The sequence below is a fragment of the Ammospiza nelsoni genome, chromosome 8 (genome assembly GCF_027579445.1).
Source record: "Ammospiza nelsoni isolate bAmmNel1 chromosome 8, bAmmNel1.pri, whole genome shotgun sequence".
NCBI lineage: Eukaryota > Metazoa > Chordata > Aves > Passeriformes > Passerellidae > Ammospiza > Ammospiza nelsoni.
In genome coordinates this window covers 28,273,530-28,301,063 of record NC_080640.1, presented here as the reverse complement: position 1 = coordinate 28,301,063, position 27,534 = coordinate 28,273,530, and the positions used below count along the sequence as shown (strand labels likewise).

General features: G+C 40.5%; 1 protein-coding gene across 1 annotated transcript in view; it reads right to left on the bottom strand.

Moving 5' to 3' along the window:
* The window catches only part of BICC1 (BicC family RNA binding protein 1), an 89,791-nt gene that overhangs the window by 61,561 nt on the left and 696 nt on the right, over window positions 1–27,534 (bottom strand). The gene's annotated exons all lie outside the window — the stretch shown is intronic.

Genomic DNA, 27,534 nt, shown 5'->3' with positions numbered 1-27,534 from the left:
AAAACTTGATTCATTGAACCAGAAACCACCTGATAAAGAGATTGTGTTCTCCTGTGCACCAAGTCAGACATTAACCCACACATGCACTGAAAGCTTGCTTATATCAAGCCAAGATAAAGAATTCCACCCCCATGACCACAGAGTTAAGCCAAATTGCTGAAAATATGCCTTTAGGAATAAAAAGATAGAGCGTACATTGTTAAAGAAAAAAATCTGACCTTAAATTGAATTTGCTGAAATCCAAACAAAACAATTTTCCATTTTTGTTGTAACTGCAAAGGCAGTCTCACTTCCAGTTTTCAGCTTAGGAACTAAAAAGTCTCAGAGACAACTCAACTAAAATATACAGGCTGGCAAGAGAAGTAACAAGGATTAAACAAGCAAGAAGTCTGCATGAAAAATCCAAATATATGTTAACTGACTTTGCAATAAGGTTATGTATTCTTTTTACTTTATTAATGATAACAAACTTCATAAAATAACCTGTTACACATAGCAATCTTTTTGGAGTCTTATTTGGCTTCATGGAGTTTTCCAGACTTGATGAATGAAAATCAGACATTCAAATGTTGTTAAACTTATATACAGAGCAATCTTCAGGTTTTGAGGATGTTCACTATAGACATCACTATGTCAACTGATGGTACCAGCAAAGGAGACTGAGAAAAGGCAGAAAAGCTCCAAAATCCTTGAGAAATTACTGGAACACTCAACAAAAGAGAAAAGAGCAAACTATACCTGTCCATACTGCATGCTGACAAAAAAAGTAATGATAAAGTCAGAACCTACATGGTATCTGGAATATTACAGAAACTATCATCAATCTACATATCTGACAATAGTACTCTTGTACTGAATGTGAAAGTGTCACCTCTCATTAAGAAGTCAGACAAAAATTTCCTAAGTCCAAACAAAACCATCCATGCTACCAACTTAAAATGTCTATAAGGGAGCATTCTTCCTCTGTTAGAGCAGCCAGGGAAGAACTGGAAGAATTTCAGCATGCTCAGTAAATGACAATAAGTAGCCTGTCAAATATCTGGACAGTTTTGGGTGGGTTCCAGTGCATCTCCTGCTGTTAGCAGGAACTCAACACACAACTGCTGAGCTATCCACAGAGAGCCCAGCTGTGCTCCTGCATCTGATAGACCAAACCAGCGCTGGGAACTAAGCAGGCTGAGTCTGGGGTGCTTCTCCCTGCTGCTGACATACAGGGTCAATGAGCCCCCTTGGCCATCCTGGGTCCACAGGCTGGAGGAGGCTCCCTGGATCAAGGCTGGCGCCATCAGAATGTGACTGTAAACACAGACAGGTGACACATCCATCATCTTCATTCTCCCCTTAATACTAGTCATATTCATTTACAAGAATATTAACTTTTCAACTCCCCTGAATTCTATATTAAAATTAAACTGTTGATACTAAAATTAAGATAGTTGGCAAATAACTAAAACCAGCTCTACAACCAGAATTCAGGAAGCTTCACCCACCATTTGTGGTGAATAAAAGGAGCAGCAACACAGAGAAAAAGAAAAAGCTTAAAATAAACTACACTTGCTTCCACTAGCTCTGCATGCATTGACAAGAAAGAATGCAAGAAAAAACAACACACATACTCTGATGACCAAAAGGACATTGATTTTCAACAAGTATTCCTAGAGATTTCCTCATGGTATTTGTAGAGACCTGACAGATTTAGTGACTGAAAGCTAAGGGGAAAAACAAATAGAAAGGGGAAAAAAAGGAAAAAATAAATGGGTTATACAGAAAGCAACTTGCCTTGTCCATTCCACCATCAATATTTTTCGAGTTGCATAACTCCAAAACTCTATCTCTAAAAGCAATAATTTAATACATAACAACTGTAAATTTAAGATATCTAACAGATTTTTTTCATTTGGCAAAACAAATTTATCCCTAGGGAAAAAGCTGTCTGGCCAAGATTCTGCATAGAAGTAAGTCAGCTTGTTTATTTATTTTCAGAGACAAGTCACAGCTTGAAGGCAGGCAGTGAAGCTGGGGTTCCTTGGTGGAAATCTCTCCTTCCAGAGGCACACATGGGTGCAGCTCATGCCCAGGGCCTGGTGGAGCACAGTGAGGCATTGAGGAATTAATGAGGATAATGAAGTGACTGCTCTGCCTCCTGCCAGCCCCTGCAGAACAAAGCCAGGGAAACTGAGGAGCTGTCAGCACTGTATTACCTGATTAAAACTGCTCTGCTGGCTGCCACTTGCTCACTGTTAGAGCCACAAATGCTCCATCATTTCTCTAACTGGGTAAAATATTCCTGGAAGTCTCCTACATCCCCCTTCAGAAGCACCCAAGGACTTTTGCTGTTTCCTACACAAGATTTGCCAGCTGATGCCTCCAAATAGATTTTCAAAGCCCTACTGAAGTCCTCAATCCCATGACTGACAGAGAGTAAATCAATGACCCTGCTTCTGGGATCAGCGAGGGCTTCTTGGAAACTGCTTAACTAATAAAATTCAACTGAAGTCAACAAGAAAACAACTTCACTTAGGATTTCCTCAAAGTATAAGCAATCTGAAATGAACACAAGTTTTCCATTTCAAGTTTGTAACCACTTTAATGGTACTTTGAAGGGAGAATATCCAAGCAAACACTGTACCCAGCTGCCAGGTTGGGGGAAAGAAGATGAGAATTCCAAGGAAGAAAGAAGAAAGACATTGATTTTTCATTAAATTATTCCATTATCCTCAGATTTAAAATCACAAGCTACATTTTTCTTCCATTGTAATCAATGGATGAAGATGGCTTTTTGACACCTAAATAACAGCCAAGTTGAACACCCTATCAATAGGTCCTCTTAAGACAGAAAACTTCCATCTGTGCTACTGATAATCACTTTTTTTACAAATGAGTCTATCAAAAAGTGAATTATAAGACAGCTCTGTTAAGATCCATAGCTATGAGCATGAGTGAAACCTGATTGAAACCTTACATTAAGTACATTCCAACACTATAGCTCTGCCAGTTCTGAGAAAAACATCTTTGAAATACTACTGGAGGCAGTAACAAAAAGGGAAGAGAACCATTCTATGACTTACATGTTTATAAAGCATTTTTGCTGCCTACATATACAAAAATAAAGCATCTGTGACCTCAGTCTTCCTTTGCTCTTTGCCAAGCAGCTCCCTGAGAGATGCAAAGTGCTATCAGTCACATCCAAAAAGCATCACCTATATTGAGATGTGTAAAGGACAGGTGCTGTGGTTTAGCTTCTATTATTTTCATCAAGGAGTCAGTTAATTGACTCCCTACCTTCAAACAGGCCTTTCCGCATTTCAATTTTCCATTTTGAACTCTGTATCCAAAATGATAGGCTGGCCAGAAAAAAAATTCACATTGTATTAATTTGTTCTGAATCCTTTGTAGTGAAGAACTGACAGCAGCAGTGTGCAGCCAGCCATGAGAGCACTCTCCCACTTCAAACACAGCTTAGATGTTATCAATTCCCTGACCTGTTACCCAAAGAGAGGCAGTTCTGGAGGAGACAGCTGCAGGACAATCTCACCAACTCACCATACCACACCATACTGCTGTTATAAAATACTTCTCTGCACAGCTGTAAAAATTATTGATATTTATGCCAGCAACTCACCTGTCCACTACTCCAGGCTTCCTCTGCAGCTCAAGGGAAGAGACCACAACACTGACAGGATGAAGCCATTACAGCCCTTCTCCCACCGTGCCTGCCACAGCTAACACCCCCATTATCATTAGTGCATGAGCTGCCATGCACATAACCTGCACTAAATATGGGGGCTGTGGTTCCCTAGGAAAGTATTTAAAATAAAAATATGGAATACAAGGACCCAGGGTGCAGCATCTTGCCCTTCCCATCCAGTGTGGCCACTGTAAACACTGCAAAGGGACAGGACAGCTGAGTGAGCTGCCCCTGTGCTGTCACACATCTGGAAATGGGCCAGAGCATTCATGGGAGGGCAGGAGAAATAAGACATGTAAAGCTTGTCATTCTTCTAAAAAGCTCTGCAGTGGGACTGCCTTGAGTCTCTGGATGAGACAGCTCAAAAAAAACGCCTCTGAGTGCCTCAGGAGGCAGAACCTCCCTTGCTGCCAGTGCCTGACATATCCAACTCTGCCCCAAGCCAGAGTATCCATTTAACAGGGCTTGCTGTTTACAGGAGGAAAGAAAATCATCATATCAGCAGTGCCTCGGGGGCTGACTGAGGATACCTGCCAAACACAAAAGCTCTGCTCTCAGCAGATTGATGGCTGGGGATATTCTCTCTGTTTAGCATTCAACTTTCCCTCAATGCTCAAGCACTTTTCCTGTCAGGTATGAGTACAGACACTGCATGATTCATTGCATGGGAGGGGAGAATGTAGCAAGGCTGTAAAAAAATGAGAAACAAAAACCCTACAGATTTGGATAAAAATGTACACAGTATTCTTCTGATGGTCCTGCTTGTTATGAGTCATTCACAGATGTGGAGTTCAATGAGAGAAGCCAAGATTAAGTCAAAGACAAAGCTTTATACAGGAAACCAGTTTAAGTCTGTTGCAATGCAGGTTAAACACTGAGCTCCAAGGCCTTTTCCAACAGTAAGGAGACACTGCCTGTATCTGGGCCCATTATGCTGAACAAGATTCTGGAATACATTTGACAGGACAAAAAACTCCCATTATTTGGAATTACAAAGTCTCCTGCTTCTCTAAAATAGAACCAACCCCACACTCTCCAGCTTCCTGGATGAAACTGGAATATTTGGAGAACAAAACAGGAGTTTCTTTTTTCTGTCCAAACCCACTCAATCTTAATTTCTGTCTCTAGAAGAAAAAACCCAACAGCCTCAGTTTTTAAATGACACATATTGTGAACCCTTTTCTAGGCATCTGCTCTCCTGTTCCTGCACATCCATACAGCTGGTAACACTTGCAAATCCACACACCAAGGCTGCTTGGCACCTCCTTTTCCCTTAACCTGAGAATTTTGAATGCCTGCTGACTTCTATTTTGCATTCATCAGTTTCAAACTATACTGATCGCTTTAGTTGTAAATTCTTCCCCAGACAAAAATCCAGTTCAGGCTTCTTGCTATATTTTAATTCCAGATTCTAAGGCATGTGGCAATAGAGGAATTCTAGCAGAGGGCTGTTCCGTTCAGAGTAAAATTGAGAGTCACTCCTGTGCACTAAATGTGTAATATGTTACACTACTGACAGTACTACTGAAGCAGTGCCCACCTGACATCAGCTGTTACCTTGAGTATTTGCAAACAGTAAATTGGATCTTTTTTGCATCTTTTACTCCCTATAAATGAAAAACACCAGTTTAAATATACGCACAGAAAAATGTAAACCCACTTAAGCACTTGAGAAAGATAATTGAGCTATAAACCAGCATTAAGTAGCAAAGGACAAAAAGTTTAAAAAGCCAAGAAGAAAAGCATAAGATAAACAAACGTAAATAAGTGCAGGCATAAGCACTGGGGCAAGGCACCGATGCATTCAGTTAATTAAAAAAAGAAAGAAGATAAAGGTAAAAATCACACAAAATCCCATTTTGAGGAATACACCCTATGTCTCAATTCATAGCTTTAAAGACAGGAAAAAAGAGTGCCAGTTTATTCTTGGACACCATCATAATCCATGTAATATTGGAAGAAGGCAAGTTCATCAGTTTGACCCAAGAACCAAAAATATTTGTTCAAGTAATATCACTGAGGAAATTGCAAGGAGAAAGTGGGATGGATCCCCCCCAAAGGGTGGAAGCAGAGGAAGTAAATTCACCCATCCATCCACTCTAGAGCTGTGTATCACCACAACAAAATGTGCACCGACTTGTCACCCATTGTTCCATGCACTTGTTAGGCATGAAATCCAAATTATGTATGAGGACAAAAATACAGTGATGAAAGTTACTTTGCCAAACTCAAGGTTACTCACAATACCAAGATCTTTCTGCCTTTAAGAAACTAAGGAAATGAAGTAATTGTTTAGGTAAGAAGATCAAAGCACAACAGAAGTCTAGACCCTTCTGGTAAAGGTGAACAAGTCTTATTTTCACAGCTGGTTTTATGTCCACATTTTCATCATCTACATGAATTTTTCTTATGAACAGTTCTCATATTAAAAAACACAACTGGTATATACAGCTGGCAAAGCATTAAATTACTCCATTTATGTGCATGCACGTAAACAAAAACATACACATTCACAGTGAACCAAGAATGTCAAGCTGTATAATTAGGATTTCTAGACACAGTTTACAGTAAGATAAAAGCCTGCATTGGTTTAGATTACACTGGTAAAATCTGGCCAGAAGCTTGGCATCCATACCAGCTCTAATCATGCCACATTAGATGTGGACTGCATAAGGTGTTAAGAATAATTAGTTAGTTTTTAATTTAGAATTGTGGACTGTTTAGCAAAAAAGAGGACAGTTGCCTTAAGAAAAGCAAGAGCATTCTGATTTTAGGGTGTTACACAAAAATAAATTAAACCAATTATGTTAGCTTTCATCTCCTAAGTGAAATTACTCCACCTGGGAAATTCTACCTGCTTTTTCACTGAGGCAGCACTACATATATAAACAGTTCAGGACTGAGACTTAGCAGATGATTGTATGCAGAAAAACACTGCTCTAAGCTGGCACCAGGAGAAAGACCCTTCTGGGCAGAAAGAGTCAAATCCACAGGGAATTCTGCACTTCTACTGGTCTCATTTCTTTTTATTACCAAAGAGTTTTTCAAACTAAATCATCTTCTAGAAGTTGTTTTCTGAATGGTAGCACATCCTTGTGAAATTCATATAGACCATAATGACATTCATTCACCATCTATTCCTCAATATTCATCCATAACTACAGAAAACCCATAACAGTTTTCTCTACAGTGGAAGAGGAGGTGAATAGCTGAGGATAAATCATGCTAATACTGTATTTAGCTTGTCATATACTTTCCTTGAGAAAACCTGAGCATTCTTGCCAAACCATGGGTAAGGTGGCATAGACAAGTGGAATTTCAAGCCACACAAGCAAGCAGCAAAGCCACAGATTCATTACAGTTTCATGGAGAAGTGCTCTACACTCCGAAGAATGCACCATGGCTCAAGTATTACACAACGGAGCTCAGGCTGTGTATGAGAGTCAAAGCAAAGACACCACAAGTCAGTCACCTAAAGGTTAAAATAAACCCAAACCAAAATCTTATCTGGCAGAACACACAGTGATATTTATTCAAATACCTCAATGCTACTGAGATTTGTCCCTCAAAGATCCCAAAGCTCTTTGTGAAATTGAATACAGACATGCTGGAAGCACTCATCACTAAAGGCTACATGCAGAGAGAAGCTTTAACTGCCCCTTCACCTTAAAGCACTGATCCAGGCTGTCAGCCTTCTTCACAGGGTGACACCTCCCAAATTTGGACTTATCTCAAAAAATTAGCCAAGGATGCAAATTTTGCAGTACTTAAATAAAAATAAACTAACATCTTACAGAGATAAAGATTATGAACAACTTTATAGCTCAGCTGTCAAATCCTGTATGTATTTTTGGGCCATGCTTTCATATAAATTAACATGCTCAAGTTAATTTTTCTTGGTTTCCAAGCTGTGTTTTCTGGCTACAGGGCAGATGTATAGAAATGCAAAGCTCTCTCTACCCAAAGGCTCTGAAGAGATGAGTCTTTAGAAATCCAGCTGCATTAACCACTGGATTGCTTGTGATTGCCACCTCCTAGAGGCAAGGTCCTGCCACAGGGTAGCTGAAACTCTCCCAAAAATTCCTGGCAACACCTTTGAGTTGCTACACTTGTGAGCCAAGAGGAATCTTCATTTGCACTTTTCAGTACTCAGGAAGCAACCCCACAGAGGGGTGAAAGCCCCAGCAGAGGCCTGGACTGCTCAAACCTATCCCAACACTGCTGTGGGCATCAGACTAACCCTAAATAAACACCACTGGGGAGTGTGTGCCCTAAGAATTGAAAGCCAGCCTTTGTGGGCTGCTGAACCCTTTATTCAAACCTTATGAAACCAAGAAAGGAGTTTAAGGACTGGGCAGGAAGTGCAGAGCTGAAGTTATGTTGCCTACACAAACAGGCCCAAGATATGCTCCTCAAATCCTAAGATTCCTTTCTTCTCAAGCACAAGCAAATCACAGACTCCAGTGTACAACCTCAAAGACCTGTATCTGGCCCCCTGCTATCTAATTTGTATTTTTATGGACTCAAAGCTATTTCTACAACTGCTGTTTACAAGAAATATATAAGTCAGGAAAACTCTACAAAGCTGCATTTACACAACCTTGTGATACAGTGCAGGAAATGCTTAAACTAAATTAATGACCACGAGTAAACAAGAAAGCATTGTTTTGTGGTTAGACAACTGTAATTCTGAGTTACACAACTCATTTATCTAGAAACCTTGACTATTTCTGATATTAAATTCCCCTTTTTTATGTTAAAGACTCAGGAAAGTTCTATTTAGAAGAGCTGATACAATACAAAACCCCTTAACTCCATGCAAAATAAACTGGAAAGAAACTTGTAAACTTAAAGGATATAAAATGTCAAGTGTGGGGAAGTGAAAAATTAAAACAAAGAATGTGCAATTTCTGCCAAAATCTAGAAAAACAAACAATAACAAGTAAGGAACTAATATTTGGCCCACTTCTGCCTCCAGTTCCTGCGTGGGGGCTTTAGCTGAAGAAATACCATATTTTTGCAAACAAAAAGAGGCTTAAGTAGCAAGATGTTAGTGCAGCTGATTTAATGCAATGCTGCTTTCAGGACTCTCTTACCATTTTTGCTCAACATTACCCAATTTGAATCTTTTCCATAAAAGTTTATGTCAATTTTTTTTCCTGCATTACATCAACAATCGGCTTCTTTTCCAGTAACAAACACAAAACCAATTCTTTATCACCAAACACAGAATGACATGACCACCTATTCATAAAAACCATTGTGTAACATCCCTCAACATGTTGCACTTGCAAAATGTCCCAGTTTTTAGAAATATTGCCCATGTGTTTCATGCTTTCATAAAGCTTTTGCCAAAACACTCACTTTTTAAGTGACATGGAAAGCTTAGTAATGTGGAAGGAATGTCAGTGAACCAAAGAGAAAAATCAAGTCTACTTTCAAACCTTGCTACTTTCCCTGTTACCTGGCAATTGGTGCTCTTTGGAGTAACCATAATTAACCAACGTAATTAATGCACACATCCAGATCTGCTGAGGCTGAGCTGACATGGTAGTCTCAGCAATTTTATAGTATCTTTTATAATCAATGTATGTCACTCTCAGGACTTGATAGTGAACAAAACCAAACCTACAGCCAGTTTCTGGACAAAAAAAAATATCTCAGCAGAGTGTAATCTGATAATTAGATAATGATTAGATTGCTATGGTAGTAGATAAGTTAGACTGGAAACCACAGGAAAGCGAGCTTTTACTGAAGAGGTACAGAATATTGATGAGGTTCTTTTCAAAAAGACCAAGAAATAAGTAGCATAAAACATCAACTTCTGTATCAAAGAAGACTGGCAAAAGGAAAAATATTATCCAAAGGTCTTTAACATAAGCACAAGCAAGAGCTATTCACAGGGAACACTAGAAGGGATTGCTCTTGAGGATAACTCTAGCTAGGAATGATAAAGACAGCCAATATAGGAAAAAGGGCTCTTTTATTTATTTATGGAGCCACATTTGCTCCTGAGAAATCCCTAACTGTGTGTGACTCATATGATGTAAAGCACAAGCAGACACATACATTAAGGTACTTCCAGTTCAGCTCTACAAACAGGGTATATTTAATTTACAATAACCATATCTGTGTGCTGGCATGTGGGAAACAAGGACGCCGTGCAAACGCATAATTTCTAACTCAAACAACAGCTTTGTTTCCAACAGGCAAGGGGGCTTTGAACTGCAAACCTTGCTAAGGAAATACAGTCCACTTGAGAGCAGGGGGAAGTAGCTCAAAGTCAGCATTCCCAGACATAAATAAGCATGTACTGGGGTCAGATTTCTGCAAAAGAAATGAGTTACCCATCAGTAAAAAAAAGAATATTTGTGCACTTGCAATACCCATCAGTAGTTTCTGCAACCAAAAACAAACCACGTGAGTGCTTTATATTCAACAGAATTAACAATAAACCAAGCCTCAAGCAGAGTAAAAACATAATGGCACTGGTGCCACTTGACAGCCAAGGGGATCTAAGCTTTGTATTTCAGTGAAAAACAATCACCACCCTGGAGCACAGATTGGTCAATGCCCCTTATGTCCCACATTTGGCTACTGTTTCCAGTAAACACCAGCTAGTAGTTCATTAAAAAAAAAAAAACAACAAAGCATCCAACAAAGTCCTAAGACGTCCCAGTTAAGAAATATTAAAAAGATTGCTTTAGGTTTGCATTCTCTACCAAAATGGGCAATAGGAGTAGATGATGAACAATGAATAGCAGGAACAAACCAGCCCCAATAAAAATCACACAGTTTATGTAAGAGCTGAACACGGTGTAACTCAGCCTCACTTTCTCTCTGATGGCTATTTCAATCCATGTAATTTTACAACACCAAATTGCAATGCATGTATGCAAGTATCACAATCACAGAAAAACCTGTCATTTTCCAAGTCCTCCATCACTTCCTCAAAGCTTGATCAACCCCTTAGGAAAGAAATCTTTCACATATTAGGTGAGATTTGGAAGTCTTGGAAATTCTCTAAGTTGACTTGTAAGTTTTTTTAAAAAGTAAATATATATATAACAAACTCAAAATAATATCTAATGCCTTTTCCTCTTTAAATTTCACAAAAAACCTCTCCACAGAACAGTCTATTTAACTGTGTTGTTCCCAGTGTATTGAACCTCTGACATTTATTTCAGCTTTTTTTTAATCACACAGAGCAACTGAGGATCCAAAAAGCCAGGTCAGCAGTCCCACAGGTTTTCAAGAACTATGCAAAGCCTGGAATAATGCTGAATAAGCCAAAAAGCCATCCAGGAGAAAAATAAAAACAAAGCTGTACCACCAGCTGAAAACAGAAAATTAAGGCTAAGTATTTTACTCAAAATTGCCAACCCCACAATTATTTTCCTGAGAAAGGAGGGAGAGGATAGATCATGGAGCCCTTGAACATGAAAATGCCTGCTACTAAGGAATAGAAAAGTTAAAAAACCCATGACAGCCTTTGCTCTTTGCCATGCAGCAAGCTCTGCTTTAAAAAAAAAATGTCCACAAAGGATTCCAAACATTCTTCTTCCATTACAATTATATAGATTTCAAGATGTTCCACAACGTGAACCAAAGCTTTGTGCAGTGCAAAGCAGCCAACAGTAAAATTACATTTTTCTTGCAGTTAAAATGGATTAGCTTTAAAACCAAGCAGAAAAGGAAAAAAAGGGAGGACTTGCTGCTCTAGTTCCTCTGCTGAATGTTTGGAAAGTTCATGTTTCAGGAGTTTTTAAGCAGAGCAAACTGCACTGGAAGAGGAAGGAGGTTAAACACTAAGTTATACTGGTAGAGTCAGGATCTTAAATCACAAATGCATTGAGAAAGGGTAAGAATGAGTCCCCACAGAGAGACCTGCAGCTGTACTCAGCCCTGCTGTCACACAGCACACACAAACACCACCAGGGAAAATGGGCTTCTCCAGCCCAGGAAAATCCTCCCCACAGTGACAGCATCCACTCCAAATAAAGTGCATTATGCCTCCTGCAGAAAAATGGCAAACACAGCCCTGCCCACACATGATAAGTATTAGGCAAAGCCTCCTACTATTGACTTTATTTAACTGGGTCTTCCTAGAGTTGCAATTAATCCCTAGGAATTTTCCAAGTTCCTAACTCTGCAGAGACTGTGGGTCATTTTTATACCAAGTCTGTTTTTGCAGCTGAAAAAAGTCCATACTCTCAGAAAAATGCAAGCCCACAATTCAAACACCATCTCCTGATACTGAAATCCAGATATCCTAAAACAAATAGAACTATAAATACATAGACCTTATTTACTCTAAAGACAATACATACCATCATCAATAGCACCTAATCTTGAACTCAAAAATAATACAGAAGTCACAACTGCATATAGTTTATTGCATAGATGAAATAGTACAAGTATGACCCATCAGATGTGGCTCCAATCTTTACAATTCAAGCTGTTCTTGAGATAAACATGACAGTATTGTGCTTCCTGCTGTGCCAACAATGACTTTATCCCTTAATTTATGCTTCTTCCTTCATGTTGTTTTTTTTACCAGAGCTATTTCAATTATTTGAGCTGTTCCTTTAAAAAAGAATTTGGCTATTGTTTGGCTTTTTTTGGCATATTACTAAAAACAATGAGGCACTGCATACAATTAGCACTAATTAAGTGATATGGAGACCAGTAGATTGTTCTGTAAGTGCAAGCATGTAAATTTATAAATTATTCTTGTGGAAGAAAGGACATTGTAACAGCCAGAAGTTACAGTCAAAAAGCTCACTAGACTCTGAAAGTCTCTGCTTATCTCAACCATAATTATAAAGAAAAAACCAAACCCAAACCATCTAGAATTAACAGAGGTGAAAGTCTGGAGGGTGTACTCCATTTCTGGAGTTCATAAACCATTATTATTAAGACTGCCAAAAAAAGCAATGTTTCCTGTTTGCATTTTTTTCTTCTGTTTTGATTTTGGTTGAATTTGGGTATTCTGTTACAGCTCAACTGGATTTCACCATAAAATACTTTTCAGCTCTTTAAGTTGCTACCCTGAAATCATGAGACTGCTTGGCTACCACAAACCCACAGCCTTGGCAAAACCCATTTGCAGAAATTGATACAAATCCTCTCTGAAATCTAATGAAAAATAACCACCAAATTTAAGGTGTCAGAAGAAAAAATTGTTTTAGAAAAGAAAAGTAAATAAACTTCTGTTGCCTAAGCTGTCATATTGAAATGTTAACCAGCTCTCACTGGGCCTCCATGGAGCCCACTTGCCCACAGATGAGAGAGGTTTCTCCAGAAAAGGAAACTATTCTTCCATTGCTGAAGAAACAGCACCAGGGAGCTGAGACAGCCCAAGCACCAGTCCCCAAGGTGTTCAGTTCACTTCAATCTCTATATTGCAGTAATTAACCAGTTCCTGCCAGAAACACCCCAAACCAGTCTGTATTTGAGCAACAGGAGCTGACCTGGGTTCCACCTGCAGCAGTAACCCCCACTTACAGCAGAACAAACTAGTGTCAGTAGAGTGCATTAAAAAAATCGAATTAAGAATTATTGAACTTACCAGAAAAGGTGCTTTCCTCCTAAATACCCTCTTCACCTCTACTTCTGTCCTTAAAAATGTTGAGATACTCTCCCTTTAAATTCAATAAGGTTTAAATCATAGACTACTTCAAAGGAGAAATTGACTTTGTATTTCTGAAGTAAAAAAAATACAGCCCAAGAGCAGAATGTTTGAGAAGACAACATCACTTGGGAATCACAAGAGACCACAAAGATAATTATATTTTATAATCAGAGAAGCATGTTTTCACTTAGGCTGGTGTTAAACCTTTTTATGGGATATAAAATTACTCAGACCTTAATAAGAGCACATTCTTACTCCTTTGATTATTAAATGGTGGAAGAAAGGTTGAATTACAACAAAATGCTAAATACAAAGAACTTTCAAGTGTTTCATAATGAGAAGCCCCATCTCTAAGTTTACCATTACCTTCACACTACCAGGTAAAATTGACCTACTTTACAAATACGTATATTCCTCCAATCACTTTTTAATCATTTGGAAATAATTAAGATGAGTAAAACAGCACAACAGCAATCCCTCACAAAGTGACTACACTTCTCAAGTCTCTACTGTTATCCAGAAGATTGCAAAATTTCTTTTATGGCTGTGGCTCTTCTCTTCAGAAAAATACAAATCCATGCTGGCCAGCAGCTCCACACCATGGTCCTCCAGGTCACATCTTTAATTTGGAAGCCAACATGCACTGCAGCATCTGACTTTGCCTTACTGCAGCAAACAGAATGCACCCAAATGCCAAACATCCCAACCATCCTGCCTTCATTCCAGTGGAACAGGCCTGATGAGCCAGAGTAGCTGTTTGGGACACACATGACACAGAAAGAACCCATCCTGGGTAGAGACATAGCAAAGCACCTACACCAAAGCCTGCACCCAAATGCAATGTTCACCAATGATCCGTACTGTATCTGAAAGGGCATTTAGGAGAGGATGGAAGAAGGCTGTGTCCATCCAGCCCTGCAGGCTCCCTGCTCTCCCTGCCCGCCCCTGGCCTGCTCTCACTCCCATGAAGAGGAGCAGCCCAGAGTCTGGGTACCAGGTGCAGAAATGCTGAATGTGCTCCAAGTGATCTCGATCCATCAGGCTGCTGGGAGGGGCAGAACAGAGCTGGTGAGTGGTTCCTCCTCCTCTCCTCCCAGGAAACACTTCAAACAGAAGGAGAGCAGGAGAGAGGCTGAACAGAAGCCCTGAGCAGCTCCTCTCCCAGCAGCGTGCCTGGCTGCCGTGCAATGTATGGGGAGATCCTTCCTGTGCTCATCCAAAGCTACTGGACTTGAATAATCCTCTTAGTCACGTTTCCCTTCACCTCCTGGGCCCTGAGATTTCCCACTCTGAAGTTTCCTATCTGTCTGGAAGTCCCGGCTGTGCTGCCCTGCTCTCTGTGCTCTGGCCAGCCTGCAGGGGCAGCTGTGTCACTCTTTCCTTTCGCTGCTCCCACGCCTCGCTCACTCCTGCCCTGGCCAGACCCTGCACTGCTCACTTGGAGGATGAACATTCCTCCAACTCACGCAATGCAGAAAGCAGGAGCACGGAGAGAGACACCAAAAGCAGCCTCAGGCAGCACAGAGCTGTAGCACGAAGCTGACAGCACTTAATTCTTTAACACATTATTAAAACCAGGCTCAAATTTTCTGCTGGCGGTTCAAGCCTGGAGGGAAGGCAGTGCCAACAGAAGCTCTGCAGTGATACAGGAGAGACACCCAATGAAAAGATTCCTGTAAATATGCAGCTGCTATATCTAGCTGCTATCTTCTAAGGAAAAAAAGTGCATTAGCATTTTACTTTTTAATTGATTTGCATTATATTCTCAAGTCAAGGAACCCTTGGCTCTCTACATAAACACAGAAAACATAATTCCAATGACATATAAACCAATTTTAAAACACTTCAGTCAAAGGAATGAGACTTGGTGTCCCTTTTTCAGGATGAGTAAGCACATCCATGGGTGAGAAGCACATCCATAGAGTGGTGAAATATTAAATTAAATTAGATGGCCTTTGTAAAGGTAAAATTCATCTGTTGTCTAAGTTTGCATCTTTCAGGAGATAAACGCCTAAAACTATACTTAAAATCCAGCAGAATAATCTTCTAGCTCTCACTACCCTCAAACATTTACAAGAACACAGAAAATAAAGTTTTGTAAATGTTTAAATACATACAAAACTTTGCAATACCCTACTCTTTTTTTTCCTTAAATGATTCCTCATGTCTCAAACACTGGAATGACTTTTTTTATTTCTGCCAAGTCTCTGAACAATCTAAAGATGTCACTGAAGACCACTTAAAGTAAAAAACCTGAGTGCTGCTAAGCAACCCAAAAACATCATTACATGTTCAATTGTTTAGTGCATTGAAAAATTTCACACATATTGAGAGTCCATGTATTCTGCATTTTAATGATGGTAATGTCTTCCACACAGAGGAAGGAAAGAAAATTCTGCAGAATATGTTCTTATTTCAAAAAGGAATTGCTTAAAAAAAACTTAAGATTTGATCAAATTTATTCACTGTTTCTGCACATGGAACAGATTAGAAACAGATTCTCTCTTATCCACTATTTTATACACACTCCGGAAGCAAATTTACTAAGCAAAAACAGCACTTGTGTTTGTTTAACTAAAAAACTAAAGACATACCAGGATTCTTTTCCACTATATAAAACAGTATTTAAAAAATGTATTCCACATCCAGACTCTTTAAATCATTGCTATTTTAACTGCTCCAGCTGCATATAAACAAAGGCCATCTAATGTAATTTAATACTTCACCACTCTATAGCACTTCTCACCCATGGATGTGCTCACACATCCTGAGAAAGGGACACCAAGTCTCATACTCCTTCAATGAAAAGGATTCCCATATCCCAGCAAGGGTGACATGCAAATGTATCCTTAATTTCATAAATTACATGTGTGTTTTTCCACTTAAATGTAAGTATTTAACACAAAGAGACATGGTTTTAAATACAGGTGATTTTAACCCCTTTCTGTTCATGGCTCATCTTTCACTCATCAAGGCTCTGTACCACAGTGGAATGCTCTGCACAAGAACTCCTTTACAACAAAGCTCCTGTTTAATTACTCTGCATCCCAGTTTATACACCCTCAAGGAACACAATCTCACCATAAAGAACATGGGGAATATCTTCAGAAGACATCAATGTAACTAAACATAAAACTGTTTTAACTGCATCACTTATAATGGACTTAATATTTATTTTGGAATTATGAATTTCATTTTTCCATCTCTCAAGATGCTTGGTTTTAAGTTAGCAATCTTGTATATTCAACAGCCATAAATTTATTGCAGGCACTGAACAGAACAGAGCCAATCAAAATAGACATAATCAAAGCCCTCCATTCATACAAAGTGATCTGCAATAAGGTAAAAGGCACACTTAAAGGTTAAACCACTAATTCAGAGTGGTAACACAGATTCCCCAAACCAAAGTTTGCTTAAAACGTAGAAAAAGAATCATCACCTGTACGCAGAATTAAAAAAATGGTTTATAAACAAAAAAGAAAAATGTGAAAATATATTTAAAATTTTGGAATATGTGGCAACCTCATCATGGAACCTTAGACTATCAAAACAATAAAACAATGTAAAGTTTTATATAGCAAGGCAGAACAAGAGAATGTCAGAAGCTGCTGCCCAGGAAGTTCCATGTGCACATGAGGCAGAACTTCCTTACAGTGCAGTGACCAAGCACTGGCACAGCCCAGAGAGGGAGCGGAGCCTCCCTCCCTGGAGATGCTCCAGACCCAGCTGGACACAGCTCTGTGCCATGTGCTGCAGGGAGGCAGCACCAGTGACCCCCTGTGCTCCTTTCCTGACCCACTCTGGGATGTGGGAGCTAAGAACAGCACAGATAAGAGGACATGTTCCAGAAAACAAAAGCAGCGCTTCAAAACAACAGGATAAATCATTAGTGTTACCAACTTCCCTCTCCAGTTATCTTTTAACATTGCTTCTTTCAGACCAGATTAACTTGGCTTAGTACTGATTTTCAGATATGTTGTACTAGAGACCATTTAGCTCAGCTTGATTATAAAAATGTTGCAAGTTCTCCTCACAAGGAAATCTAGCATAAATCCTTTCCAAGAACAAAGTTTAAACAGATGAAGCCCATGATCTGAGCTGTTCCACAAGCAGCAGAATGGTATTTTGGGTTTGTTCTGCTTGTCATCTCTTCACTAGAATGGACAATCATTCAAGCATTTACACAGACTTTGTGCCAAGTAAGCGAGAAAACACATAGCTCAATCTTTTCAAGTACATAACTTGAACTTGCAGATATATTTCACTTGAATGATCTGGAACGAAGCTTTGTTTTTTTCTTTCCTTGGCACTCTTATTTATAGTTTTTTGCTTTCAAAACCTCCTTAACATCTTAGCAGCCCAATCAAAATCCTGTGCCATTCTAACTCCTACAAATAGAAGTTATTTTTTGAGTTAAAAAGCTGTAGAGAAGGGCTGAAAGTCCTAAAAGAATTATCAACCCATAGCTTTTTAACATGTTGGGCAGGCACAAAGGAAAACAAACCAACCAAACAGAAAAACTTTTCAATGAGATGGGGGAGAAGTACCACCTATAAAACCCCAGTATAATAAACATTCCTCAGCATCTACATACTGCAAGCCTGGCAATAACCACATAAGCACCATGATTGCTGCTTATTTTTCCTCGAAACCCATTCTTACAGACCTGATTCATATCACACAGTTCTAGGGGAAAATGGAACCAAGATTTGCAAAGCCTCCCAGACCTGGCCTGCAGAGAAGTTTAGTAAATGGAAAATGGACTGCTCATGTCTCACTTGCAGCTACACATGTTCCCAACAAGTAAAAAGCCAAAAGAGCAATGGGGAATCACTATTTTCATACATGAATATCTGAGAAAATGTTCCTCCACACAAGTTTATCAAGCTTTATACATAAGTAGTATTTTTCACAAGTTTTATTGCAACCTTTACATGCCAGGCAAGCCCTGGAATTGCAACAGAATGGGGAATGCAGCTGCATTGTGGCTGGCACCAGCTACACTGACCAGCTTCCTACCTCTGGGAAAAGGCTCAGCAGTCAAATCAGATGGGGAAAAGAAAAGCAATTTTTTCAAAGTCTCAAAGCAGCAAACCAGAGAATATTCCTTCCAGTCCAGGAAAATTTCTACCAGGCTGCATTGGAGCCCTTCTAGAAATGGCTAAAACATTTAGCTGCATACAAAACTATCACTTATCAAGGACTAACTACATCTTCAGATGGCAGATTGTGTGGGTGTCCTGGAAAGCACCTCCTCAAGCCACCAGTGTGCCCCAAAGTTCACAGCCCCTAAAGCAATGGGACAAAATCTAATCTTTAAAGCTTTAGGATATATCAACATGGGCAATTATTTAAAAAAAATTAATAGAAGAAATAAAAAAGGAGCTTTACTCCACAGCATTTCTAAACTGTTGATCTCAAGATGCCAAAATCAAGACACAGCTGCTGGCAGCTGGCCATTTGGGAGGCAGTCAGAATGACTGGAAATCTCATGCCTTTTAAATGCATCATCTATTATTGTCTTTCTCACCACAAGTGATACGTTTACAAATACATTTTTTAAAAACCTTTCACGATTGAAGGGAAAGAACCCTACAGAACAAGTTATTTCCTGTTTGTTGTCACTCACATGTGCAAGGAAGACACTTCCAGGAAGGATAAATTGAGCAACATGTCCTTCTGTGGTTTACACAACAGAATCCAAGCAGCAGAGATAACAGGACTGTGCTCCAAGCCCAGCTGCACTCCCAGGTCCTGTTTTCACAGCTTGCTCACATACCAGCAGCAGGAACACAAAGCTCAGGAGGATGTGGTGTAACCCAGAGCACAGCATCCCTGAACTGCACCCCTGGGGCCAGCCAGGCCATGCAGCCCACAGGCAGCTCCCACTGCTCAGGCCCAAGCACCCAGTGAGTTTATCCATCCCTGGAGCCAGCCCTGAGAGCCTCAGCAAAGCCCAGCAGGCGGGAGGCTCCCAGAGATAACCACAGCCACATCCTTGGAGGACCAGCACCTCAAAAGCTGCCTGGAGGCAGCAAAGCAGCAGCACTCAGGTGCTGCCAGGGCAGATCTGTGTCCCAGCTCACCCAGCAGGGTGCAGGGAGCCTCCAGCTGTGCTCCTGTGGGCCAGAGCACCCCAACACCACCATCTGCAGCCAGACACGGCCCCCAGCACCCCTCTTGTGCATGAGAACCAAGAGCTGCCCTGGCAGCAGCTGCCTGACCCAGCCAGCATCTGTAGGGATCTCCCTGGGGGCCAGCACAACCAAATCCCACCAGGACTGCCAAAGGTGGGCTCTACAGACCAGTTTTCCCAGCAGATGTTTCTCAATGCTCTGAGGAAGGTAAACTGACCCTAACTTAATCACAATTTTATCAACTATGGAGAATGCTTCAGGCTGCAAACTGCTACTTTTAATACTGGTATTTGATCAAGGATTTACCTCAAAATGTATTTTTAGTCATCTCCAATACCTAACATTAATAAACACTGTGCTTTAATATAATAGCCCAATTTAAGATTTAGTATTTTAACTCAACAACTGAAATTGTAGTTAAGAATTCTTTAATTCCTTTGCTGTCCAAAAAAGACAGCAGTGACCTCACTTCAGCACTGAACACTGCAAAAACTGGAAAGCCTCCAGATTCTATGGATTATTTCCTTCTCACAAAAAGAGGAAAAGTAATAAGATGACATTTTTTTAATGCTTGTCCTGTCATTAAGCACCACTGAGGAGACTCTGGCTCCATCTGCCTATATCCCCTGACACACACAATCGATACGGTGTTCCCTGTGCCTTCTCAAGATTAAAGCTAAACAGTCCCAGATGTCTCAGCCTCCCCTCCAGTCCCTCAGGAGCACTGTGGCCCTTTGCTGGATTTGTTCCAGAATGCTCATGTCTCCCTGCCACTGGGGAACCAGGGCTGGACCCTGCACTCCTGATGTGTCTCACCAGGGCAGCACAGAGTGTCAGGCCCCAACCTCTGACAGTTTTCTTCCCTGGAGAAGCCCTTCATGTTCCCTTTTGCTGAACTTCATGGAATTCCTTTGGGCCATTTCTTCAGCTTGCCAGGGTCCCTCTCAATGGCTGCCCTCCATCTTCACATTCATGAATAATTTTTCCTTGTAAGTGAGGAAAAATCCCAGCAAACCTGCTGTCAGTTCCTTGATCACCTGTCTGGAAGCTGTCACAAAATGCATTCCAGAAACTTCCTCCATGGTTTGTGTGCTGCCAGGCTCTTGTCCCAGCAGAGAACAAAGGGGTTAAACCCCTCCATGGGGACTGACTGCAAACAGGAGCCTCCCTCCAGCTGTTTTAAGGCCTCCTGTGCTGCTTCTTCCCACCCAGATGGTCTGCAGCATCCACCTGTAAAACCACCCAGCACTCCTATATGGCTGGTGCTGCTCCAAGGCAGAGCTCCCTGCAATCCTGCCACTCCCTCACATCAAAGGCAACACCTTCTCCCCAGCATCCCACTCTGAGCACCCTACAGACCCTGGCACTGAAGGACTCCAGTCCCCAGAGCTGTCCCACCACACCGCTCGAGCCTCAGGGAGATTGCAGCCCTGCAGTTCCACCTGTCTGCACCCATGCATCACCATCAGCAGCTTCAGGGATGTACCACACTCATGGGTTCCCAGTGAAGGTTCTCCTGGCACAGTCCTGCAGGCACACACCTATGCCTTCCCAATTTCTGTGCCCTGGTGTCTGTAACTTCAGCAGAGCTGCACAGCAGGAGAACAGCTGGGACAGAACAGTGTTGCTACGTGCCCACCAACTTCTCCATGAAATCTGGCTTGAGCAGAAAAATTACATGGAGTTATGCTACCAGGCAAGGGACTTATCCAGACACTTAGTGTTCACAGTTATGGATTTGTTTTCAATCCCCTATCCATTACACCCATCTTTTTCTGCAGAGACATCAAGAGTTTTTCCACCCAATATCCAAACCCTGCTTTCACACATGAGAGAACTTGTTGATTACTCGGATTCCTTAGACTGTATTATCTAGTGAGATAACACTCTCACTCTGGAGTGTTCCTTCAAAACATCAATAGAACTCTAACTCTATTTATTCCAGTAAAGAGGATATCACTGCAGATATCTTGACATAAATCAGCTATAAAAGTCACTGACACATGAAGAGTTTCTTTGCCTCATGCAATACACTAATTCTGCTCTTTGCCAGAGGCAAGAAACAAAAACAAAGACTGAACAAGAGCTGAGGCTATGGTCAAAGAATGGTTTCAACTGCTTAAGTCAAAATTGTTTTAGAATTACCCTTGATTAATAGGTAGCATCTTAAAGAAAACCTTAAATCAAGTGCTTGTTCCTTCAGATAGCTTATTAGGTGTGGGTATTTTCTGTAGCTGAACTCCAACTCGTGTAGTCACACCAGTTTTTAAGGCTAAAGTTCATCAAAGTCACCAAAGAGTCTTCACAGCAACAGTCACTACTGTAAAAAATATTTTTAAAAAAGCTATTAGTTCATTGACACAGAGGTTTGAAATTAAAGAAAACTAGCATGTTTCATTGTTTGAGAGGCATGAAGCCAAGAGCCTGAAATGAGTACTCAAAATAGGACATATTTTCCAGTGGAGGTAAAGATTACAATATAACCAACAGGAATGTGCAAGCCAGCAATACTTAACTCAGCAGCTCATGCCAAACCATGATAGTCCCTTGTACTACTTGAACACTGAAACTTGAGAAAGTGGTATTATTACAATTGTTAATAGTGGAATGCAAGAACTACAAGTCACACTAATTCATTTCATGTATTTATTTTTTGTAGAAATAGACTATTCAGCACTTTGGGGATTTGAAAACCTGACAAAGAACTTGGATTCTTTTTTCCTGCTACATATAGGTTAAAGACCAAATGTAAATGCTATTAGGAAGGTTCCAATTTCCCCACAACTATGTCCTTGTATAGGTTATGCTGACACATTACAAGGAACAAAATATAATAAAAACCACCAACAGAAATCTCACAATTTAGTAGGAAAACCCAATATTTTCTTCCTCTAGGAAAAGCAACTGTGGTCAGGACCTACTAAAATAAAGAGTAAGATATTTCAGTACAAATCTGGTCATAGATAAGACATAGTTCACAACCCTTGGAGCTCCAAGACGGACATGGGAACTGTAAACAGGAGTATAAATCACCAGCACTCTGAGTATTTTTAACTTCAGCTGCAAGCAAGGTACACTAATTATTTGAAGGACCACAGTACACTAAGTTTTATTGGGCAGATTTCTACCATTATCACAAACACACACAAAAAAATCCAGGGGAATATCAGTAATTGCTGCTTAGCCATCTAAACATAAAACCCCAAAATAAATTTAACATGGAACTTGCCCTCCCTGCACAGGCACCATCACAGGAACATTACAATTGCCTGTTAAGCAGCCAAATTGCTCAAAATGTGTATCTTCAGGGTCCAGCCTCTAATAAAACCATTGTTTGTAGCATTCAGCACAAGCCTGGGTTACTTAGAATATCTGTGTTCTTTAGCACATTCCAATTAAAGTGCTTTTCTTCCCCCCACTCCATTTCCCCCAAGCTTTGCCTGCCACACGCATCGATTTCTCATTCTCTGCAGATGAAACAAACCAGTGCAGAAGACTATGAAAAGAACTCAAGCAAACTTTCCTGCAGTTATGCATTAAGCAGGGAAAATGTACTTGTTTAAACACAAGTTTCACCTGATGGATCAGCAAACAAAAGCTGGTTATCATCCAGACATCAGAAAGAGGCATTGCATAAGTGCAATCAAGATCTGACAATGGTCTCTGGGTGACCTTTAGGCAGAGGAATTAACAACTTACTGTAAGTTTCATGTGGATTAAACCATGCAAAAAAAGTTATCTAATCAAACATGTCACCTCCCCCTAAGAAAATCAGGGGTTGTTTTGGACAGAAAATTACTAGCTGAGCATTTTCTTAGCTCCCCATGGCAGGCAAAGAGCAATGAAACAGGGAGTAGGATGGGGGAGAGCTCTCTCAACACTGCAGTGGCAGGACAGAGCTACACAAGGACACCTCAATGAGCAGCTTTCACTGACTGCTCATGCTGAATTTGTTACAGCACTTTTGTCCTTCCTGCCTGGAAAGCAACCAGTGATCCACTATTATTGTTAGAGTTTACATGATTCCTCTGATTCTGGCCTAGTCCAGCTGACCTGTGACATAACCAATATGGCCAGCACCATACCCAGTGCTATTTTCCAAGGTGTCCATCTGGTCTCAACACAACCTCCTCTGTAAGATGAGCTCTAGAGCAAACTGGGTGCTCTTCAGAGTTTGCTGGGCATGCAGGTCTGTGCTTTTCTCCATGTGCTTATCAATAAATAGCCAAATGCTGAATTACCTCCTAAAGGAAAAAAATATCAACGAACAAAAAACCACCACCCATAAAGTTTTAGATCCTTGAGTAAAATTACCCTGAGGAGTCCTCAAAATCTAAGATGATGCACAAAAAAATACAAAACAAAGTGAAGAAATACAGATTTTTAACTAGCACAGTTTTGTACTTTAATGAAAGAGCCATATACAATATGGGCCCACATCATTGCTAGATTTAGACTCTTATTAAAAACAGCACGGATTTGGTTTTTTTTAGCAAACTACTATCGTGTGATAGTACATTATAAAGTCAAAAAGTATTTAACTGTGAGTGCTTAAACCACACATACCACATAAAAAACCCCTACATCTGCTAAAGAACACGACAAAGAAAGAGGATTATTTGAAATGCAAGACTGGCATAACATTGTGTAACCAAGAATGAGACACACCACGCAAGCAAAAAAAGGTGTTGCTTTCTTTGGTTTGGGTTTTTTTCAATGTTCATGGCCAACTTGTCTAAGCCTACTGATTGCTGCAACATCAGCTGATAGATTATACTTTTTGGACAGTTTCCTAAGTGTACTGTTCTGCCTCTTTACAATAATATTCAGCTCCTATGGTAACAGGCACTCACACACTGAGTAAATCATCCCACAATATGAAGTCACCTGAGCATTAACCAGAATTTGTGCAGAGCAGCTGTAATTAATTGGGCTACTAGGAAATACCATCTTCTGTCACTGCTGAAAAGAAAAGTTGATCTGTTTTACTCATATTGGCCTCCTAGAAAAAAAATATTCTAGAATAATAACCAAAAAACTGATGAAGACATGAGGCATAAGAGAGCTTACATCCCACTGTAAATACTGAGATTTGTTTATGGGACACAATTCCAGTCATCTACGTGCATGAAGTAATGAAACAGTGATACAAAGATGGACACAAGGAAAAAAACAGTCCTTATTGGCAAGGGGTTTACCACAGCTTTTGCAGTTTCTGATATTCCAGAAACAGAGCCATTCAGGAAATAACAATACAGTTATTTTAAAGTGGAGGGAGAAAAAAAAAAAAGATAGCAGAAGCATCCGCAAATCTATCAATTTTTTTGGCACCACAAGTCGGATTTGATTTCAGATTTCTGTTTCAGATACAACTGGTAGCAAACTACCTGCACCTCCTTTTTTGAAAGAGAACTACTGAGAGCTCTTGCAACAGCACTTACAGCAGTTATTCTGTATCTCACAGGGAGATGTCCCACTCCCCTGATGAGCTGCAGAGGCTGCTATTCCCAGGTGAGCCTTGCTGGGATCAGCCCTGGCCTTCAGGCAACTGCCCACAAACTGTGGGAAAGATGAAAATAACCACAGCAGCAGCAGCACATATCAAAACTCAGCAATGCAAGAAGTAACAGAAGCACTGAGTTGAACATGGAGCTGCTGCTTATTCTTTCTCCCAGATAGTTTTTCTTACATTTCACGATTAGTTCAGTAAACAACAGATGTTGATGAGGGAAAAAAAAAAACCACCAAGGCACCTCCAAGCAAGAATGAGAACATTTCCTGATAAGTTCCTTCAACAAATGCTCCTTCAGACTTGGCTGTAAAGACAACTGAACTAAAGATAATGCATTCTCACTCTTCCATAATATAAGAAAGGTGTGGTGGTCACGAGAAGACATTCTAAGTTTTTTTATAATTTAAAAAGTAACTTTCCCAAATGTAAACAAGCTAACTAGTAAAAGCAAAAGAGGACCCTTTAAGCATTTAATATGAATAAAAAGCTGTATTTACACCAGCCTGAAATTAAAAAAAAAAAGCCTAAAAATTGGCTAACTTAAATAAAGTTATAAAATAAAGGAAATAAAAAATCCGCTCATCACTTGGATTGAAAAGATGTTTCTTTTCCATGATGCAATTTCTGCATATTTTAAGAACTTCCAGTAAAGGATCTGGTATTAAAAACCATAGGGAACACAATCCTACAAACTACCTAACAGAAGTTTGTTCCTGGAGATGATCCACACTGCTTCCATTCCATTGTCACTTTCCTAATAGGGCAAGTCAAAGCTTCACTTCCAAAAGACGGACACAAACAAAAGGTGGGGAGGGTGGGAGAAGTTAAAAAATAAAATCAAGTTTGGCTTGTTATCAGCAGCACTGCTGACTGAATTCCTGGGTAGCAAGTACAGATCTGGCTTCAAGATGCTTTCCCTGGCAGAGCTGGTTGGTGCTTGAGGTCCTTGTAAGTCAAGAGATGAGACAAATACTTGTAAAGCACAGAGAGGAAACTGACAAAATGTTTACCAAACAGTTCAGTTTTCTAACATAAAGAACTGCTGTTTGCTTCTTGTTTCCTAATAAACAGTTTCTCTTAACAGTAAGCCAGACAGTTCAGATTTTCACATAAAGCCACTTATTTCCAAATCCAATATAAACTTTCCATCACATCAAGGACATCTGATACAAATCCTCCTCAAACCATCACCAGAAGAATGTGTGTTCTAGACAGAGCATACAGTAGCCTCACATCAAAAACCAGGCAGTACTCTGCTTGTATTTACTCACTATGCTCTATCATTCATATACTTTTTTACTACTTTATTTTTCTTACAAAGGTAAGCAATAAAATTTGAAAAAGGAGCAAAGAAAAATCTTACATTTTGACACTGGCTACTACTGGGTCACACAACCTACAGAGTATTTGTCCTCTGCTTGGGAGTTTGTTTATCCCTTCATGCTTACTACCTCAGGCAGTAGAAGAAAGGACTGGGTGAGGGATGAGATAATGGAAATTTATTTGGCTATTAGAGGAAAAAGTTAAGGCAACCTTCATCTTCTTACAGAACTCTAACTTTTGACCCTTCTCTACCACTTCTTACACAGAAATACCCATGTGGTTTTGGTTTTCAGACACTTTTGATGAGCACATCTTTATAAATAGTTGTCGCTGCTCTGTTTCTCCAAATTCCTTTCTCTTTACTGCATTACATAATGAGATTTTTCTACTAGCTCTAAAGTATTAACTGATTAAAGATTAACTCACCCCCAGGAGAGACCATCTCAATTAAAAAAATTCCAATCATTGTAGTCACCAACTCTAAACCGCAGCTCTTCAGTGAGCAACCCAGCTCACCAGCTGCTGCTCTCCTGCTCGCTCCCACAGCCTCCCTTCCCCTGCTGCAAGGAGGGAGGCAGGTCCCTGACAGCGGATGCTCAGGTAGGGAGCACCCAAAGCTTCCAGTAAGTGACCGGAACGCCTTCTCTGTGACAGGCCAGGTAAAACATTTGTCAAGGGTTTCTTCTGAAAGCGCACACAAATATGTGAGTTACCGTGTTAGTGTAACATTGAATGTTTACAAAACGCTAGTTCCAAAGGGAAAAGCGCCCTCTTGAAGCCACCACCGTCTCTCCTTGTTGACCCAGACACACCCTGAGATTTGACACTCTAAGGCCTGAAACTCACCTCGGTTCTCACGGGCTCCTCAGAGCAGACAGCCGGGAACAGCCCGAGGGAATCATCCCGCTCAGAGCATCCTCAGCTGGTTCAAACCCACTCATGTGCTCTTTAGCAACAAAACCAGCAAATTACTACTCCTGTTTTGTCAAAAGCTGCCTACGTAACTTCCACTGAGAGCAGATAATTCAAAACATACTGGAACAAAATATGTAGCCTCAAGGAAAGAAAAAAACCTTCAAAAAAACGCCAGACGGCGAAGCCAAGGGCCGAGCCGGTCCCACGGCCGCTGTCAGCCCTGCGGATCCATCCCCGCTGCTCCGGCCGGGACGCCGGGCTCCGGCGGCTCCTTGGGAGTTGGGCTGTTCCTCGAAAGCCGAGAGCCCGCAGCGCCTGCCCGGGC